This window comes from Tamandua tetradactyla, chromosome 4 (assembly GCF_023851605.1).
Source record: "Tamandua tetradactyla isolate mTamTet1 chromosome 4, mTamTet1.pri, whole genome shotgun sequence".
In the NCBI taxonomy this organism is placed as follows: Eukaryota; Metazoa; Chordata; class Mammalia; order Pilosa; family Myrmecophagidae; genus Tamandua; species Tamandua tetradactyla.
In genome coordinates, this window is record NC_135330.1 from 95990611 (window position 1) to 96010908 (window position 20298).

The 20298-nt window shown below is 36.7% G+C and overlaps 1 long non-coding RNA gene across 1 annotated transcript; it reads right to left on the reverse strand.

The window, feature by feature from the left end:
• Positions 1–396: 396 nt before the first annotated feature.
• LOC143679205 (uncharacterized) lies at positions 397–19976 on the reverse strand. Its single transcript, XR_013173585.1, has 4 exons — positions 19724–19976; positions 1444–1479; positions 802–904; positions 397–513 (listed from the first exon to the last, which is right to left on the reverse strand). It is a non-coding gene; the product is annotated as an uncharacterized LOC143679205 (long non-coding RNA).
• Between the last annotated feature and the right edge of the window lie 322 nt (positions 19977–20298).

Below are 20298 nucleotides of genomic sequence, written 5' to 3' on the forward strand. Positions count from 1 at the left end.
AGCCGGACAAAGACACTATGCAAAAAGAAAATTACAGACCAATAACTCTAATGAATACAGATGCAAAAGTCCTCAACAAAATACTTGAAAATTGAATCCAGGAGTATAATAGTAGAATTATACACCATGATCAAGGGATTTATTCCAGGTATGTGAGGACAGTTCAACTTAAGAAAGTAAATTAATGTAATACACTATTCAAATCAAATCAAAACAGAAAAACCACATGATCATGTTGACTGATACAAAAAGGGCACTTGACAAAATTCAACATCCTTTCTTGATGAAAACACTTCACAGAGTAGGAATAGAAGGGAACTTCCTCAACATGATAAAGGAAACATATGAAAATCCACAACTAACATTATCTTCAATGGGGAAAGACTCTACCTCATAAAGATGTCCTTTCAGGCTCTCCCCTCTCTCCTCCATGCCCATGTCCTTCTCCAACACAGTCTGTTAAGCACAGAGTAGACACAGTTCCAGATAGTACAGCTGGTGTGTACTGAAAAGCTGAAGAGACAAAAGAATGAAATCATCAAGAAAAAGCATTATGTTAAATGAATGGAAGACAAGCCATGGTCAGTCAGAAGGAGAGAAAGAGTAAAGGAGACACAGAGTAACAAATGTAGTTCATAATTTGCCATCTGACTGTTCTTTAGTTCTTTGATAAATACTTTGTCTGCCCTGTAGTTGGTTGTAAATTGCTTCCCTTAACCCCTCTTTCTCCCAGCTGAGATGCCCCACTGCAGAGATTCATTCACCTTCCCACCAGCCAGCACTGCACAGAGCTCTCCTTACCTGAGGCTTGTAGCTGGTCTGGGCTTCACTGCCAACCCCTCCTCCTCAAACTGCAGCTTCTCTGACAGCACAGATTCCAGGATGTCGTTATACTCTTTAGTCTCTGAGGAAAAAAAGATATGCCTGCCTCAGTGGAAAGCTGCACTTTCCATATTCTACTGTGGTCATTCCCTCCAAAAGAGGCCAAAAATTGAGCCCAGTGCATGGTTCCTTGCTGGGATTTTCATATCTTTATTTCTCAATCTCTCAATTGCATGGCTATCTCATACACAGGTAAAAATCTTGAAAAGTATGACTCAACTGCAATGAATTAAGGCAAATTTACTTCCCTTCAGGTCTGAAAACAAATCCTGGGCCCCTTTGAAAAGCCTTACAACCCCTTAGTTTGAGCAGTAAGCAGAGAGCCAAGTACAGATTTGCTTATGCTGAGAAATCCCCAGGCTTTTGGGCTGATGGCTTCCTTCTACTGGGAGTTTCAAGGACTTCAAATATTACAGAAATAATATAGATTACCTAGAAAAAACTGTGAAATTGAACACCAAAGACCATATGTATCTGAAATAAATTTACAAATTTCACTAAGTTTGCATTAAATTAAAAGTAGAAGAGGGTGTGGTGGTGGTTCAGTGGCAGATTTCTTACCTGTCATGCTTGAGACCTGGGCTTGATTCCTGGTGTCTGCCCATGACAAAAAAAATGTAGAAGAAATAAATCATTATTACTCTTAATGAGTTATTATTATCATTGTGTCAGGCCATGCTATAGGAGCTTTACAAAAATTAAATCATCTTTATATTAATACAATTCAGCAAGGTTACTATAAGACCATTTTAACAGGCAGGGAATCAAGGCTGTGGAAGACAAGCAACTTGGATTTGAACCCAGGAACTCTGTCATTGGCCTCCATTTTCTTCTCCATTGCATGGTTACCTTCACACATAGTTGGTGGGAGATAAGCTTTTTCTCAGCTTCATTTTTTTACTATTCATATTATGATTATATGGAACGATATTAATACAACTTAGTTTATCCATTCCACAAAGTTTTCTGCTTCAATTCCACATTAGGAGACTTTAATTTTTACTTCCTGAATGTCAGTCATTTTCAAGGTAACAAATCCCCCTTTCAGTTTACTCAAAATTAATTGTAGGAAGTTGAAGCAAAATGCAGCTCACTGTTGACAAGTTTCCAACAACCATTCTGTTGTGTATATATCCTGTTCCCAGGATCATTTCAGGCCAAAGGGTTTCCAAATCAGAAGGATGGCTTTGTGGATGGAAGTGGTTGCCCCACATGCTGGTGGCTGGGCTTGCCTGGTTTGCCTGGTCTAGTGGTCACCTCCATTTAGCTTCATTCTCACACTGACCATGTGTCTCACAGCTCAGATCCTGATAGCCCACATTAACTGCTGGCTGCTGTGAAGCATATAGGCTCAGCAGCTTAGGGAGAGGCACAGACGGGCAGGGGATACTCTGATTTTCCCAGATACACACATGACCTCACCACAGAGTGGTAAATGGATTCTTTGCATTAAAGTGGAAAGAGAGAATTCCCACAGCAGGACTTCCTTCTCATCAGGCCATTTTCTTTAAGTTCAGTGAGAAGCAGACTCATCTTTAAGCTCCTTCAAGTCAGGCATAGTATACTATCAAGCCACTTCCCTCCAGATAACTAGAGAAGTGCTTTGCCAATTTGGCCTCAGTTGATAGAAGTCCATTAGTCTCAACACATTTAGACCCACAAATGATGCTCTATGTTTTTAGTATCAGATCACACATGCAGAGGCTCCTACTGAAATAGTATAATCCATTCATAAGAGAAACAACCATTTTGTACCTACACTGAAAACACAAAAAGTGGAATTTTAGTTCTTGTCCTTCTTTACCTCTCACTGCTAGCAGCAAAATTTATTTTACTACCCTGTGCCTCAGAATTTCCATCCCCTTCAAGTTGAAAGTAAAATAACTATTATTACATCCCCAAGATTGTTGTCTGAATGAAATTGTTTTTAATATAGGTGAGAGAAAGGTAATATCTATAGGATTATTTTATCAGATGGAAGACAAAAAATTGGTAGTAACTTTGGTGTCTTTGACCCTATAGGGCTTACTGTATTTCTGCAGCTGATTGGCCAGGGAGTACACAGTAGCTTGAGATATAAAGAATTTATCTGAAGGTCTCTGAAATTCTGTTTGCTTTTTGCCCACTTGGAGTACAACTCCTGGTTGATTTCCTGGATGCTCATGTCTGTCCTGGGAGTACACAAGGTGCTGCATGAGACTGCCATGCTGAAGCAGATGCAGAAGAGGTGAAGGCAGAGACAGGGGAGAAGAAATCCAAGCATGTGGTGGATTAAAAACAGGTGAAATAAAATGTGTGGTATCAGGAATAGAGAGGAGGATACTGTCGTTCTTAACTTACTGTTAGGAAAATCTTAAACAATACTCCCCAGCACTTGAGTACTCTTAACCACAAAATTGAGGTTCAGATTGCCAGAGTTCAGAGCCTGAGATGCTGCCTGGAGCTCAGCCTCCAACAAGTATGCTGGAGGAAGGGCCCAGCTCACAGGTAACTGCAGTTGGAAGGTGGGGGATGGCATGGAATCCTGGCGGCCTCTTCCTTCTTGCTGCCTAGGCCATGCTGATGCACAAGCCCAGTTGGCCTCCTCTGAAGTCCCTCACCAATGGAGTCCATGCCCTCAGCAGCCACTCTCAGTATTTTGGTATCCTTGTGTATCCTGACACCACCCACCTGTCTCTTTCAAGAAAACTGAATCAATTTCTCATTCCTTCTTGTATAGTTGTAGAATAGTGAGGCATTAATCATCTCCCCAAATCATTATTTTCTCTAGGGCATTCCTGAAGTCAGACCTGTTTCTTTTTAAATTAATGCTGATCTTAGAGCTTTACCTGTGGTGAAAAATGTAAAACTTTTAGAGTAGTGTGATGTTCTTCTCTGGGTCTTCTGTCATATGTTACATATCCAATACAAAACATAGAAAAATTAGTAGCATATATATTAAGTGAATGAATACATACATGCAAAAAATATTTTTTCTTATCTCTTGTTTTTCATCCCAGTATCATGCTTCTTTCTTTTCCCTTCATGGGAAAACAAGTTTGCCCTTCATTAAATTCAACAAGATTGACAGTCTATCACCTAACCTGAAGCTCCTTCCCTATGAGTGATATACTTCATTTTTTTAATGTCACTATACATTACATTTTGTACTTTTCACTTTGGGATTTCAAGTCTCACAACAGCTGTTTCTAAGCTGTCAAAGTTATTACAATAGTCCATGTATATGTCCTTGAATACATGGAATGACTTCTGAGCCTGATGTCATTTTTTAGGTTTTCATTTGGTACACCCATATATTGAAAAGAACAGGGCTCAAGAGCAGGTGTAAGGAGTATTTCATGGTAGGATGTTTGAACTGGCCTAAAACCAGTGACGTGTGCTCTCCCTCCTCTACAGACCATGGTAACATCAAGGCCAAGGCTCTGGGTGTTTGGTGACCCACAGTGTACATGTACTGTGCAGTTCAGTGGCTCAGAGGCTCAGGTTAAGAAGAGAGAGGCTGGCAGGCAGAGGAGAGCAATCCCTTAAATTTCCTCACTTTCTGGTCATCCATTTATACCTAGGCCTTGTGAGACTGAGTCTTGGATAACTCCTCTGTAGCATCCCTCTCTCCAGTTTAGCTGCTGGCTTTGCCTGAGTTAAAGATGACATGGGTGTGGCCATTCACTAAGCATTCATGAAAAGGAAAGATAGGAGGACTGGACCAACCATCTTTATTTTCTTGATTATTAATAGACATTTATTTAATTTCAAGATTTTGGAAAAAATAAATAAATCTAGATAATCTGGAATGATGGCAGAGGAGAGTAGATTGAGTTCATTCCTGATTCATGAAACAAGATATGAGACGGGGAGAAAATGACCATGACTGCAGGCCCAGGGATGTGAGTAAATAAGGAGGGTCTTTAGGAAGTTTTGGGGAGAAGAGCATTGGCAGATCAACCAGGGAGAGTGAGTGGGTCAGGTGAGCTGTGATACATGGGGGAGGTATGATAGGAGGGAGCTGACAGTCCTCAGCACCAGACCTGCACAGCTGTGAGCTGGGAAACCTCTCCATGTGGTTGTGTTGGATGCCCCACAGGGAGGGGCAGGCTGATAATCCACTGAAGCACAGGTCTCAGGGCAGGGGGAGTGATCACCCAGTGCCATGCAGGAATAGCAGGTCTGCAGTTGCACTGAATAGGCTTACTAGCACTGCAGATCAGCTGATGCCCCAAGTTCTGGTCAGCTACCCAGTCCCCCCACCATAGACCTGCTGGCCAGCTGCCCTGGATGAAGAAGTCCCCTTGCCAACCACACTGAGCTTGAGTTACTTTGACCAGGAGGGTTGGGGCTCAGTGAGAAGGAGACTTGGGTGCACCATCTGCTGGCCAAATACAGTGTGTGCAAGTTGGCTATACCAGACAAGGATGGGAGAGCTTGAGGGAGGAGGAGACTTATGGTCTCACCCTGCAGGACAGAAGGAATAAGTGCAGACAAGCTAACTCCCTATCTGCCTAGGTTTTTATTTATTTATGTGTTTGTTAATTTGTTTTTCTTAATTTTCTTTTTTCTTTCACCCTTTTAAAAATATATCCTTTCTATGCATTTTTATTAGTAATATAATTGTTCTTTTCAATTGTTTATTAGTTTATATTATCTTTTTATTTTCTATTTTTTATTTCACATACTATTTTTATTCCATATTATTTGTTTTTATTATTAATATATTATTTTTCTCTTAAACTTTCTCTCCCTTTGGTGGGCACTGACTTGACTTCATTCCCAGTATATCCTGGGATGTCTCCATTTTATTTCTGGGCCTACAAATGTTGGGGTGCATCTTGTTGTGGTTCTTTTTTTTGTGTTTCATAATTTTATGTTATTATCTTACTTTATTATTATTATTATTGTCTCCTTTTTCTTTTTCATTTTTTTGTGCATAAGCTGGGAATTGAGCCTGGGTTTCCTATGCAGTGGGCAGCCATTCTGCCACTGGAGTACTCACTCACCCTGGCCTAACTTCTAATAGACCTTTAAGTTGACTTTTATCCCCTACATGAGCTCCAGACCTTGATTATGTGGAGAGTAATTGACAAAGTGCAAAAGGAAACATTCAGTAAAAAGAAAGTAAATACAAAACATTAGAAGAACAAAGGAAATCAGCTTGCAAAATAACCATATCAAGATAATCAAATGCCCTGAACACAACAGAAAATCACAAAGCACATGAAGAACCAAGCAGAAATGGCCCAGCCATATGACAAAAATCAAAATTCCAGATGGGACACAGAACATGGAACAACTCCTCAAGGATATTTATAAATAAATAAAGGATATCAGAAAGACACTAGAAGAACATAAAGAAGAATTTAAGTGGTTAAATAGAAAAATGGCAGAACACAGAAAAATAAAGATACAGTAGACCAAATTTAAAATATACTGGAGGCACATGATAGCAGATTTGAAAATGCTGTAGTAAGAATAAGTGAGCTAGAAGAGACAACAATAGAATTACAGTGCACAAAAGAACAAATGGCAAGAAAGATGGAAAAAATACAGGTGGATCTTAGGCAAGTGATGGAAAACATAGGATGTGCAAATATAAGAGTCATCGGTGTCCCAGAAGGAGAAGAGTAAAGGGTTGGGAAATTAATTGATGATATCATAAGAGAAAACTTTCAAACCTTTACAAAAGACATGAATATACAAATCAGAGTCTCAGGAAATCCAAATATAATTGCTCCAAAAAGGCCTACTCCAAGACACATATTAATCAGACTATTAGGTGTTGAAGAGAAGCAGGAAGTTCTGAAAGAAGCATGAAAAATGCAATCTACTACATACAAGGGAAAACACAAAAGACTGACAGACTACTCAACAGGCACCCTGGAAGCAAAGAGGCAGTGGTATGATATATTTAAGATTCTGAATGAGAAAGTCTTTCAACCAAGAATTCTTTACCCAGCCAAATTGTCCTTCAAAATTGAGGGAGAGATTAAAATCTTGAAAGACAACGAAAGATAAAGAGAACTAGTAAACAAGAGACCATCCCCACAAGAAATACTAAAGGGAGCCCAATCAGCTGACTAAAAAAGATAAGAGAGGGAGGTCTAGAGGAGGGCACAGAATTGATGAATATGAGTAAAGATAATTTAAAGAAAATGAGAGAGAGAAGGAAAATAATATATAGATCTGACAAATAAAATCTAAACAACAAGATGGTAGAGTCAAGAACCTCTTTTATAGTGATTAATTTCAATGTTAATGAGCTAAACTCAATAATTAAAAGTTACAGACTGGCAGAATGGATCAAAAATATAATCCCCTTTATGCTGTTTATAAGAGATGCATCTTAGACTCAAGGACACAGTTAGATTGAAAGTGAAAGGATGGAATCAAAAGTGAAAGAATGGACTTCCGGAGAAGATGGCGGCTTAGTAAGACGCGCGAGTCTTAGTTCCTCCTCCAGAAAAGCAACTAAAGAAACAGAAACAATACGAAACAGCTCCCGGAGTCACGACAGAGACCAAAAAGACAGCGTACCCCATTCTGGAACGGTTGAACGGGCAGGGAGAATCTGCTGCGGTGAGATACCCGAGGGGCACGCGTTTTCCCGGCCGGGGCGGCTGGCGACTGGGGTCCCCTCCACGCACGTGGCTCCCCGGTCTGACTGGGAACGTTGGATAGCGGGGCCCTCCCGTCACGCTTGGCGTCTCGGGCCAGCTGGGCAATTTGGACGAGCACTCCCCCAAGCCGCGGTGGCCAGCGACCCCCGCCTCCATGCGCAGTTTCCCGGGCCGACTGCCCCGCAGACAGACGAGCTCCACGAGCGCCACCTACTGGGCAGGAAAAGAAAAACAGAGCCCAGAGATTTCACAGAAAAACCTTTCAACCAGTTGGGTCCCACACCCAGGGAAATCTGATCAAATGCCCAGACACCAGCAGAAAATAATGGATGACACTCGAAAAATTGAAGATATGGCCCAGTCAAAGGAACAAACCAATAGTTCAAATGAGATACAGGAGCTGAGACAACTAATGCTGAGTATACGAACAGAAATGGAAAAACTCTTCAAAAACCAAATCAATAAATTGAGGGAGGACATGAAGAAGACATGGGCTGAACAAAAAGAAGAAATAGAAAATCTGAAAAAACAAATCACGGAACTTATGGGAGTGAAGGACAAAGAAGAAAAAATGGAAAAAACAATGGATACCTACAATGGTAGATCTAAAGAGACAGAAGCTACAATTAGTGAACTGGAGGATGGAACATCTGAATTCCAAAAAGAAACAGAAACTATAGGGAAAAGAATGGAAAAACTTGAGCAGGGGATCAGGGAACTGAATGATAATATGAAGCGCACAAATATATGTGTTGTGGGTGTCCCAGAAGGAGAAGAGAAAGGAAAAGGAGGAGAAAAACTAATGGAAGAAATTATCACTGAAAATTTCCCAACTCTTATGAAAGACCTAAATTTACAGATCCAAGAAGTGCAGCGCACCCCAAAGAGAATAGACCCAAATAGGCGTTCTCCAAGACATTTACTAGTTAGAATGTCAGAGGTCAAAGAGAAAGAGAGGATCTTGAAAGCAGCAAGAGAAAAACAATCTGTCACATACAAGGGAAACCCAATAAGACTATGTGTAGATTTCTCAGCAGAAACCATGGAAGCTAGAAGACAGTGGGATGAAATATTTAAATTACTAAAAGAGAAAAACTGCCAACCAAGACTCCTATATCCAGCAAAATTGTCCTTCAAAAATGAAGGAGAAATTAAAACATTTATAGACAAAAAGTCACTGAGAGAATTTGTGACCAAGAGACCAGCTCTGCAAGAAATACTAAAGGGAGCACTAGAGTCAGATACGAAAAGACAGAAGAGAGAGGTATGGAGTAAAGTGTAGAAAGAAGGAAAATCAGATATGATATATATAATACAAAAGCCAAAATGGTAGAGGAAAATATTATCCAAACAGTAATAACACTAAAAGTTAATGGACTGAATTTCCCAATCAAAAGACATAGAATGGCAGAATGGATTATGACCCAGCAATACCTCTGCTAGGTATCTACTCAAAGGACTTAAGGGCAAAGACACAGACGGACATTTGCACACCAGTGTTTATAGCAGCATTATCTACAATTGCAAAGAGATGGAAACAGCCAAATTGTCCATCAACAGACGAGTGGCTAAACAAACTGTGGCGTATACCTACAATGGAATATTATGCAACTTTAAGACAGACTAAACTTATGAAGCATGTAATAACATGGATGGACCTAGAGAACATTATGCTGAGTGAGTCTAGCCCAAAACTAAAGGACAAATACTGTATGGTCCCACTGATGTGAACCCACATTCGAGAATCAGCTTGGAATATATCATTGGTAACAGAGACCAGCAGGAGTTAGAAACGGGGTAAGATAATGGGTAATTGGAGCTGAAGGGATACAGACTGTGCAACAGGACTAGATACAAAAACTCAAAAATGGACAGCACAATAATACCTAAGTGTAATGTAACTAGGTTGAAACACTGAATGAAGCTGCACCTGAAATATGGTTTTTTTGTTTGTTTGTTTGTGTGTTTCTATCTTTTGTTTTTGTTTTTTTTTCTTTTTCCTTTTTATATATATATACTTTTTATTAGTATTATTATTTTAATTCTCTATATTAACATTCTATATCTTTTTCTGCTGTTTTGCTAGTTCTTTTCCTAAATCGATGCAAATGTACTAAGAAATGATGATCATACATCTATGTGATGATACTAAGAATTCCTGAGTGCATGTGTAGAATGGAATGATTTCTAAATGTTGTGTTAATTTCTTTTCTTTTTTTTGATTAATAAAAAAAATTTAAAAAAAAGTGAAAGAATGGGAAAAGATCTTCTATGCAATCTGTAACCAAAAGAAAGCAGGAGTAGCTATACTAATATCAAACTAAATATATTTTAAATGTTAAGATGTCATAAGAGACAAAGAAGGACACTACATATTAATAAAAAGGACAATTCAACCAGGAAGAAATAATGATCATAAATGTGTATGCTCCTAATCAAGGAGCTCCAAAGTACATGAGGCACATATTGGAAAAACAAAGGGAACTATAGGCATATCAACAGCATGGGGGACTTTGATACCCTGCTCTCTACTATAGAGAAAACAACCACACAGAAGATCAACAAGGAAATACAGAACCTAAACAATGGGATAAATGAATTAGATCTAATAGACATATATAAATAATTACATCCCCAAATACCAGGATATACATTCTTCTCTAGCTCACATGGAACATTCTCCAAAATAGATCATATGCTGGGACACAACTCAGTCTCTATAAATTTAATAAGTTTGATATTATTCAAAGAACTTTCTCTGATCACAATGGAATAAAGTGGGAAATTGATAATCACCAAAGAACCAGAGCTTTCACAAGTATGTTGAGATAAAACAACACACTCTTAAATAGTCAGTGGATCAAAGAAGAAATTGCTAGAGAAATTGGTAAATGTCTGGAGATGAATGATAATAAAATAAAACATAGCAAAGCTTATGGGATTTGGCAAAAGCAGTACTGAAAGGGAAATTTATTGCCCTAAACACATATATTAATAGACAAGAATGAGCAAACCTTGAGGATTTAAATGCTCACTTGGAGAATTTCAAGAAAGAACAGAAAATTAACCTCAAAGCAAATAATGAAGAGAAATAGTAAAGACTAAAGCAGAAATAAACCAACTGGAGAGTAAAACAACAGAAAGAAATCAACAGAACTAAAAGTTCGTTCTTTGATAAGATTAATAAAATTGATGGTCTCTGAGCTAGATTAATGAAGAAAGAAAGAGGACACAAATAAACAAAATCAGAGATAAGAGGGGTTCCTTACCACAGACCATGAAGATAGTTAAAAAATCATAAGAGAATATTATGAACAGCTATATGCCAACAAACAAGACAATTTAGATGAAATGGACAAATTCCCAGAAATACATGAATTGACTATACTGACTCAGAAATAGATCTTAACAAACCAATCACAAGTAAAGAGATCCAATCAGTCATCAAAAATCTTCCCAGAGATGAAAGCCTAGGACCAGATGTCTTCACAGGGGAATTTTATCAGGCATTGCCAATCCTGCTCAAACTCTTTCAAAAATTGAGAAAAAAAGAATGCTACCAGCTCATCTTATGAAGCTAACATCATTCTAATACCAAAACTGGGTAAAGACAATTCAAGAAAAGAAAGCTAGGAATCTCCCTAGAAAACAAACATGCAAAAATTCTTAACAAAATACTAGCAAGTCATACCCAATGCCACATTAAAAAAATTATACATCATAACAAAGTGAGATTCATACCAGGAATGCAAGGGTGATTCAACATGAGAAAATTAATCAATGTAATACAGCACATTAACAAATGGAAAGGGAAAAATCACATGATCATATCAACTGATGCTGAAAAAGCAAAATCCTGCATCCTCTCCTGATAAAAACACTTCAAAAGTTAAGAATCTCAATATTAATCTCAAAAGGAAACTTTCTCAATATTATAAAAGGTATATATGAAAAATCCATAACCAGCATCATATTTAATGGTGAGAAATTGAAATCATTTCCTTTGAGATCAGGAATGAGACAAGGATTCCCTGTCACCACTATTATTCAACATTGTACTAGAAGTACTAGCTGGAGCAATTAGACAGGAGAAAGAAATAAAATAGGGAAATAAGATGTAAAACTTTCATCATTTGCAGATGACATGATCCTATACTTAGAAAACCCTGAGAAATCTACAGCAAAACTACTTGAGCTAATAAACGAATTCAGCAAGCTGGCAGGATACAAGATTAATGTACAAAAATAAGAAATGTTTCTATACACAAGCAATGACCTACCTGGGGTGACATCTAAGGAAAAAAATCCATTCAGAATAGCAACCAGAAGAATCAGGTATCTAGGAATAAGCCTAAGCAGGGATGTCAAGGACTTATACACAGAAAATTACCAAAAAAAATGCTTAAAGAAATAAATAATGACCTAAATAGATGTACCAATATTCCGTGCTCATGGATAAGAAGGTTGAATACCCAACTGTCAATTTTACCAAAAATTCTATGCAATATCAGTAAATATCCCAACTACCTACTTTGAAGATTTGGAAAAGTTTGTTATCAAATTTATATGGGTAGGAAAGATATTCCAAATAGCTAGAGATCCTAAAAAGAAGAGAGAACTGGGAGAACTCTCACTTCCTGACTTTAAAGCATACTCTAAAGACACAGTGATCAAAACCACATGGTACTGGCAGAAAAACAGGACTGACCACTAAAATAGAATTGAGATATTGACCACCAAATTTATGGACATTTGATCTTTGAGAAGGTCCCCAAATAAACTGAACTGGGACAGAATAGTCTTTTCATTAAATGGGCATGGAAGAATTGGATTTCAATAACCAAAAGAATGAAGGAGAACCCTTACCTTACATCTTACACAAACATTGATTCAAAATTGATCAACAACCTAAATGTAAGAGCCAGTACCGTAAAACTTCTAGAAAAAATGTAGTGAAACATCTTCAAGATCTAGCAATAGGAGGTAGCTTCTTAAACTTTACATCTAAAGCACAAGCTGTGAAAGAAAAAAATTGACAAATGGGGATTCAAGTTCAAGAGCTTCTGTGCTTCAAAGGACTTTGTTAAAAAAGTGAAGAGGCAGCCAACTCTATGGAAGAAAATATTTGGAAACCACATATCAGATGAAGGCTTCATATCCTTTGTACATAAGGAAATTATACAGCTCAACAACAAAAGAACAAACAACCCAATTATTAGATGGGTAGAGGAAATAAATAGGCATTTTACTGAAGAGCAAATACAGATGGCTTAAAAGCACATGAGGACTTGCTCATCTTCACTGGCTACAAAGGAAATGCAAATTAGATGACGATGATGTATCATCTCATACCTATAAGAATGGGTACTATTAAGCAAACAGGAAACTATAAATGTTAGAGAGAATGTGGAGAAATTGGGACACTTATTCACTGTTGGTGGGAATGTAAAATATTTCAGCCACTGTGGAAGTCAATTTGACAACTTCTTAGAAAACTGCTGAGTTATCCTATGACATGGCAATACAAATATGGGGTATATATGTAGAAGAGTTGAGGACACTATCATGAACAGATATTTTCACACCAATATGCACTATTCATAATTGCCAAAAGATGGAAACAACCCAAGTTTCTGTGAATAGACAAGTGGATAAAGAAAATGTGGTATATACATATGATGGACCTGTTCTATAGCTGCTTGTTGAAGTGGGTGTTGAAAATTATTGCAGTTTTCTTTCTTTTCTTCATGTGTTATATTTTACAAAACATGTTATATTTTACAACAAAAAAGGTAAAAAATAAACAACTACAGGCAACTCTAGGCAGCTGCAGTAATATTAGATAAAATGAATTCCTGAAATCAAAAATTTGCAAATACTTAGTAATATAGCTCACTATTATAGCTAAGTTGATATTTGTAATAACATTTTACTTGATATTCTGAGAGTGCACAGCTTTGATAGTCAATCAAATGGTATTTAAGATACTTTTTAATATTTGTAACTTAAGAAATTCTGATACCTATAGATTTTTTCCTTCCTTTAATTTTAAACTGGTTTATGAAATATATTGTACAAACAAGTTTTATGATGATTACTTAGATTTTTAAGATAAGCTAAATAAGATATCCATATTAGGTGGTTATATTTTATATGTTAATTGCAAAAATATTTGTATCTTCATATTTTCTGGAAATCAGGAAACTGTTTACTAACATAGGTCATTGTTAGCGCTATGCAGATATTTGTAAGAACTTTCTACTTGATATTTTCAGAGCATTCACAGTTTAGACAGCTGCTAAAATGCTACTTGTTATTGTTTAATTTTTTTTTTTGCTATCTGAATTTGTATATTTTTTCCTTGTTGCCTTAATTTTAAATTGGTTTATGAAATTTACTGTGTAAACACAGGTTTTACAATTATAAACTTTACATGATTATATGGAAAGTTTATTTAAATATGCCTATAGTTAAGCTAACTACAATATTCAGTTTTGGTGGTTCTAAGTGTATTGTTTGTTTTCGTAAATAAAAATATATAATCAATAAATGAATAAATAAGTAAACAAAACTAGTGTGAACATCAGGGACAGATTATTGTGTGGATATATAATCCTCTCAAGTAGATGTCATAATTACTGGTATATGTTAAATTCTTAAGAATTTTATCTTTTCAAGTGATTGTACCATTTTTCATTCCCACATGCGGATGAGATTTCCTGTTGCTTTAAAGCTTCACATTTGATAATTTCAGTCATTTAATTTTAGTTATATAAATGGATATGTAATGGTATCATTATTTATTTCCCTGATGATTAATGATTTCAGCATTTATTCAAAGGCTCATTGGTCATTCATATATCTTCTCTGCAAAGATCTGTTTGAATCTTTTGATCAATTATTTTATTCTGTTGTTTGTCTTATCAGGCTTTATGGTATATCCCAAAAATTGTTTGTTTCCATATTTAGTGTCTCCCTTTTATTTTCTCCTGATGGTGTATTCTTTTGTATAAAAATGGATGTGGGGCAGGCCATGGTGGCTCAACAGGCAGAGTTCTCACTTGCCATGCCAGAGACCCAGGTTTGATTCCCAGTGCCTGCCCATGCAAAAAAAAAGTGTGTGTGTGAGTGTGTTTTGTGTGATATTTTATGTAAGAAACCATCAGCTAACAATTTCCAAAAAGGAGCTTTTCTGTTTTCTTTTAAGAATTTTTATACTCATAGCTTTCCAAGTCTGCTATAATCCATGCTTACTAAATTTTTTATATGTTGTGTGAAAATGGTGGACATTTTTTATACCACATCTAGCTTTCCTATCCATATTTGCTGAGAAGAATTAACATGACTCATTGAATTGCCGGAGTACATTTATGAAAAGCAATTGAACATATATTTGTTTGTTTATGTCTGAATCTCTCTGTACCATTAATGTATATGTAACATTTTTAAACTAATAACACAGTATCTTGATTTCTCTAGTTTTCTAAAAATCGTTATAGTTAGTAGTGTTTCTTTCTTTCATGAAAATTCTTCAGCTTTCTCAAATGTATTTTTTTGCATATATTGAGATGATCATGTGGTTTTTCTCTATATCCTGCTGCAAAAAACTGTCATTGATATTTTTGAACATATAAAATAACATATGTTGTATTTTAGGTTGTATGGATTAATGTATACAGTTGAAATTTATTTTAATATCTACATAGAGGTAAAATTGACAATAAGGTACTCATAATTTAAAGTGAAAAATTTAAGAAGTTTATTTATTTATATATATCTACCATCAAGAGTAGGTATATCCATTCCCACAAAATGTTTCCTCATATACCTTAGGAATAACCTTCACACCTTCTCCCCTACCCTAAGCCACAACTTCATAATAGATTAACTTGCATTTTTTAACATTTTCTATGACTGGAATTATTCACTATACTCATTATTTTGTTTGGTATATGTTTCACTCATCATACTTATGCAATTCATCCATGTTTTCATTGGTTCCCTCTTTTATTATTGAGTGGTCTCCATGATAAAGATAGTTCAAAAATTGTTTTATTCATTCAAAGGTCAGTGGATTTGGGTGGTATTATGTGTTAAGTATAAACTTCTATAAACATAAACAACTTTGCATGGGTATGTTTCTTTTCATTTTTGTAGAAAAGCTTTATCATATGGTAGGTGTGTATGTATCTTTAAAGACTGTTAAACTGTTTTCTGAAGTGTTCATACAATTTTACTTTCCCATGAGCAGTGTAAAATTTCTAGTTCATCAATATCTTTGCCAATACTTGATGTGATCAGTCATATACCTTTATATATTTTTGCTGGTAAGCAGTACTATCTCTTTGCATTTTAAATGTGCATCTACCTAATGATGAATGATCTTGAGCATCTACTTTTCAAAGCGTCTTTACAAGTCTTTTGTCCATTTAAAAATTGCTTTGTTCTGTGTTCTTATTAAGTTTTGAGTGTTCTTTATATGTTCTAGATAGAAGTGTTGTATCAGATACACGAATTGCAAATATTGCCTTGCTCTGTGTGGTTTGTCTTTTCATTCACTTGTCAGCATCTTTTGAAGAGGAAAAGTTTTTAATTTAATGAAATCCAGTTGATCAATATGTTCTTTTATTGGTCATACTTTTATTGCCATATTGAAGAAATCTTTGTTTAGGAGAAGTTTACAAAGGCCTACTCCTTCTCATTGCAAACTTGGAAGTTGTTTTTCTCATTTTTATCTTAATTATTGCCTGGAATTTGAACATAAACTACTTGTAAAATTCAAAGAACGATGTCAAGATATAATTTGTTTTCACATGGGGAGAGAATTTGAAGTCTGAAAAGCACTAAGCACATCAAATAGAACACAGAACATCATGATATTTTTACAATGATGAACTAAGAAGTCTTACTAAACTTCCCTCTATTTCCCTAGCTGGCCTGGATGTAGTCATTAGATATAGATATGAACATTTCCTTTTGGAGACCTTGGTAGTAAAGAGTGCCAAATTGAGCCATAATAGAGCCAAGTTGCAGTTTACATTCAGTTAGGCTGGCTGATATCCACAGCTGTTGGAGTGGGATAGGTCATCTAGCTGTTGGAAATAACCAGAAGAAGGATCAGGGCAACCATTAGGGACCTCCCCCAGCAGCATTCATTTCTCCCTCCTATCAACCATCCCTCATTATCTTTTGATTTGTTAATGTTTACTAGACTGTTAGCCTTGTGGGATGGTTAAGTTCCCAGATAACTTGGCAAGATTATGGTGTACAATAGTTTAGTCAAGGCATTACTGGCCAGACTGTTACGGAGAGGGCATTTTTCAGATTTTAATATTTAGTCAGATGTTTGCATCTGTGGTTGAATACATCAACATCTACCATAAAAAACAAATATATTGCCTTCAGCAATGAGAAAAGTCTCATCTAATCCACTGAAGGCCTTAAAGGGAGAACTGATGGTTTTAGCAATTAGAAAAGAAGAATTTCTAACTTTACTTCAGCCAGTCAGCTTCTCCTGGGGAATAGTTCTAAACCTACATTGATGTTCCCACTTTTGGCCAATCCTACAGATTTGGGACAGGCCAGTTCCCTCAGCTGCATGAATCAATTCCTGTAATACTCTCTTAATGCTTATAGATATCCTTTCTGTTCTGTTTATCTGCTGAGCCCCAAGTAATATAACCTGTGATTTGGGATAATATTATATACATCTCTGTATGTATAGGTCTTAGCACAAAGCCAAGTACTAAAGTGCCTCACAAAAATATATCTTCATTGACTGAAATGGGAAATCACTATAAACCTTAAATCATCTCACCTACATTCTTGTTCCAAGCATCCTCTCAGGGATGCTCTACATACTCCAAAGGGTAGCAAATCCCCAGGCTAGAGAGGGTAGTGCCCTTCACAATGCACACCCTATGACCAGTCACCTGGCTGAGCTTTGTTGAAAATGGAGCCATCTTGAGGGTTCCTCTCTATATACATTTCAAATGGAAACACTATCTTAGCCCTTCTGCCCTTCCTATGGACTGCCCCAATCACAGATATGGGGGGGCTACCAGAATTTGTTGGAATTGTTTATGTTCTTCCTCTCTCTGCTTTTAGATCCTCAAGGAATTCTAAATGACATGTAGTTCCAAGTGTTTAACAGTGTAGAAAAAAACTAAGCACTCAGAAAATACTGAGGAGATATTTAGCATAAACCCATCCCAAACTGTAAGTTCAGGAGAATATTATTACTATCACTACTTCAAATGCAAGGATCCCTTTATCCTGGCCTTTCCAGAACTCAGGGGGAAATGTTCAAAGTAAGAATGAACATCTGCAGCACTCCCCCAAATAGAATTTATTCCAGAAAAAATAGTTACATCCTTTTTTTCTTGTAACGGATGCTTCCCACAAGTATAGACCAACTCTTAGTTCACCTCTATATTTCCTTGACTAGTATATGCAGGTAATCAGCTGAGTGACTGTCCCCACTCTCATGGGACAGATGGGACCACGTCATGGATAGCCTACAATTTCCCCTTAAGTTTGAGAACTCCATCTAAAGACTGTCTTTACTCTCACCACCTTTATTTCCCATATGCCCATGTCATTTGGACCACCAATACTTCATCCTTCTTTGTATTATTCTCATCCTTGATACTTGCTAACTTTTTTTATTCCATTTGCTCCTTAATCTCTGTTATTGGTCATTGTGTCCAGCTCAGGTTCCTATCAAAAATATTCATGGGTTCAAAATTGATTGTGATGTTGAATGCACAATTATGATGATACCATTAATCACTGATTATATACTCTAGTTGATTATATAGCATGTAAATATGTCAATAAAATTGAATTTAAATATATATATTTACAAAAGAGACCATCTCAGGTCTTAGCTGAAATTCCCAGGATACTGTATTGTTGTTTTTTTTTAAATTATGTTAAGATATATTCACATACCATACAGTCATCCTAGGGGATTGTTAAAACACATCTCAATCCCTCTTAGATTATGAAAAAATCTAATAAGGAATGTCCCCTGATAATGAGAACATGAGCATTTATTTACTGATGAGGAAACTAAAGGCCCAGAAATAATAAAAGATATTTTTGAGCTCATATTCCTGGATGTCAGTGGAGCCCTCACCCAAAACCTTGACATCAATTTTTCCTGTCCACAGCATACTAACACAGGTGTCAGGACCACACATGTGAATATTAAACACCTAGAAATAAAAACAATTATTTCCATGGTTAAAACAAAAATATCAGAAGAGCCATTCCTGGGAAAAATTTTGCATCACAATTCTGCAGTCCTATTATACTCAATGCTCAAGCACTGGCTGATAGAATGGAATCAGGGAAAACATAAGTATGCAATAATGCTTGCTGCAACCATGATTAAGAGCTTTTTATGAGTTTACATGAAAAAATTTGCTTTTTGTACCAGAGGTCACTTTTCCTGTCTGTCTTCTTCACCCCATTCCACCAGGATCTGCACAATGTTTGATACATAAAACAATCACTGTATTGTTGAAATGAGTAAATATAAGGCACTAGGTTTAATACAACTTAACAATGCCTTCTATTTCCAACCATAATTCTAATCAATCCTATCCTGGGTCAGAACTGAAGCAATATAAGCAAAGCCTCTAGGAAAGTAGAGCCAGATATAAATATATCAGCTTCACAACGCAACAAGTAAATTTTAGTGCACAATTTCCTTACCCTGCTTGAGTTTTATTTATTCCTGTAGAGAAAAAGATGGCAGAATTAACCACTAGAGCACTGAGTAATTCAGTAATAATAAGCAACAGAGAGGTCTCCTAATTCCTGAGAAATAGCTGCCAATATTAAGAACAAATACATTGGTGTAACTGGGATGCTTGTTTAAAAATCTCTGGGAAAATAGCCCAAGAAATGGCAATTCATACAAAATTCCAAAAAGGTTGAATGCAAAATAAAATCCCCACAATTACATAAACAGCCTGGGATGGAGACTCCAAAAACCCTGGTACCAGCAAGATCAACTCAGCTGGAGCTGGAGCAGTGTAAGTCCCTTATCCATGGTGACCACTCAATGGGAAATGTCTCTTTTTCCAGAGAAGGGTATCCCATGTGTTGTGGGATTAAAGAGGAAGTCTGTTACCTCAGTCTAGGCCTTTAGCTTTGATTTGCTTTCATGTTTTTACCTCTGCCCTATTTGGTAGGAGCTCATATGGATACTTGTTCACAAATACCTTGATATTTTCTTTTTTTTGATGGAGAAATAAAGGGGAGAGATCAGTTCTGGGTGTCCACAGTCCTACAGTTACTTGAGATCCACCTACTGGAACTAAAGGAAGTCAGGCCTGAGAAAAATCAGATCAATACAGAGGATCCCAGAGGAGCTTGAGATCACAAGTACAGCCTCTATTTGGAAATAGTATCAACTATGACATCATCATCAGACCTATTTGGTCTGGGAAGGTACATCAACAGATTACAGGGAGGATGGTGGTATGGGGAGTAAAACAAAGCTAGAGAGAAATCTATAAAAATTGAAATAAAGTAAGATGAAAACAAATGGGAAGCCATAAGCCAAAGGCAGAACCCCATGCCACAAAGCCTTATTCCCAGTCTGTTTAGGATAGAATCATGTCTCCTCAAAAGGCATGAAGGCTCAAACCCCCAGTTCTGAGGGTGTGAACCAATTTTTAAGTAGGCCCTTGGAAGATATCATTAGTTAAGGTGTGCCCAAACTGATGAGGGGGTCCTAAACCTCATATGGCTGAAATCCTCAAAATAAAGGAAATTGGACATAAATGGGGTGAAA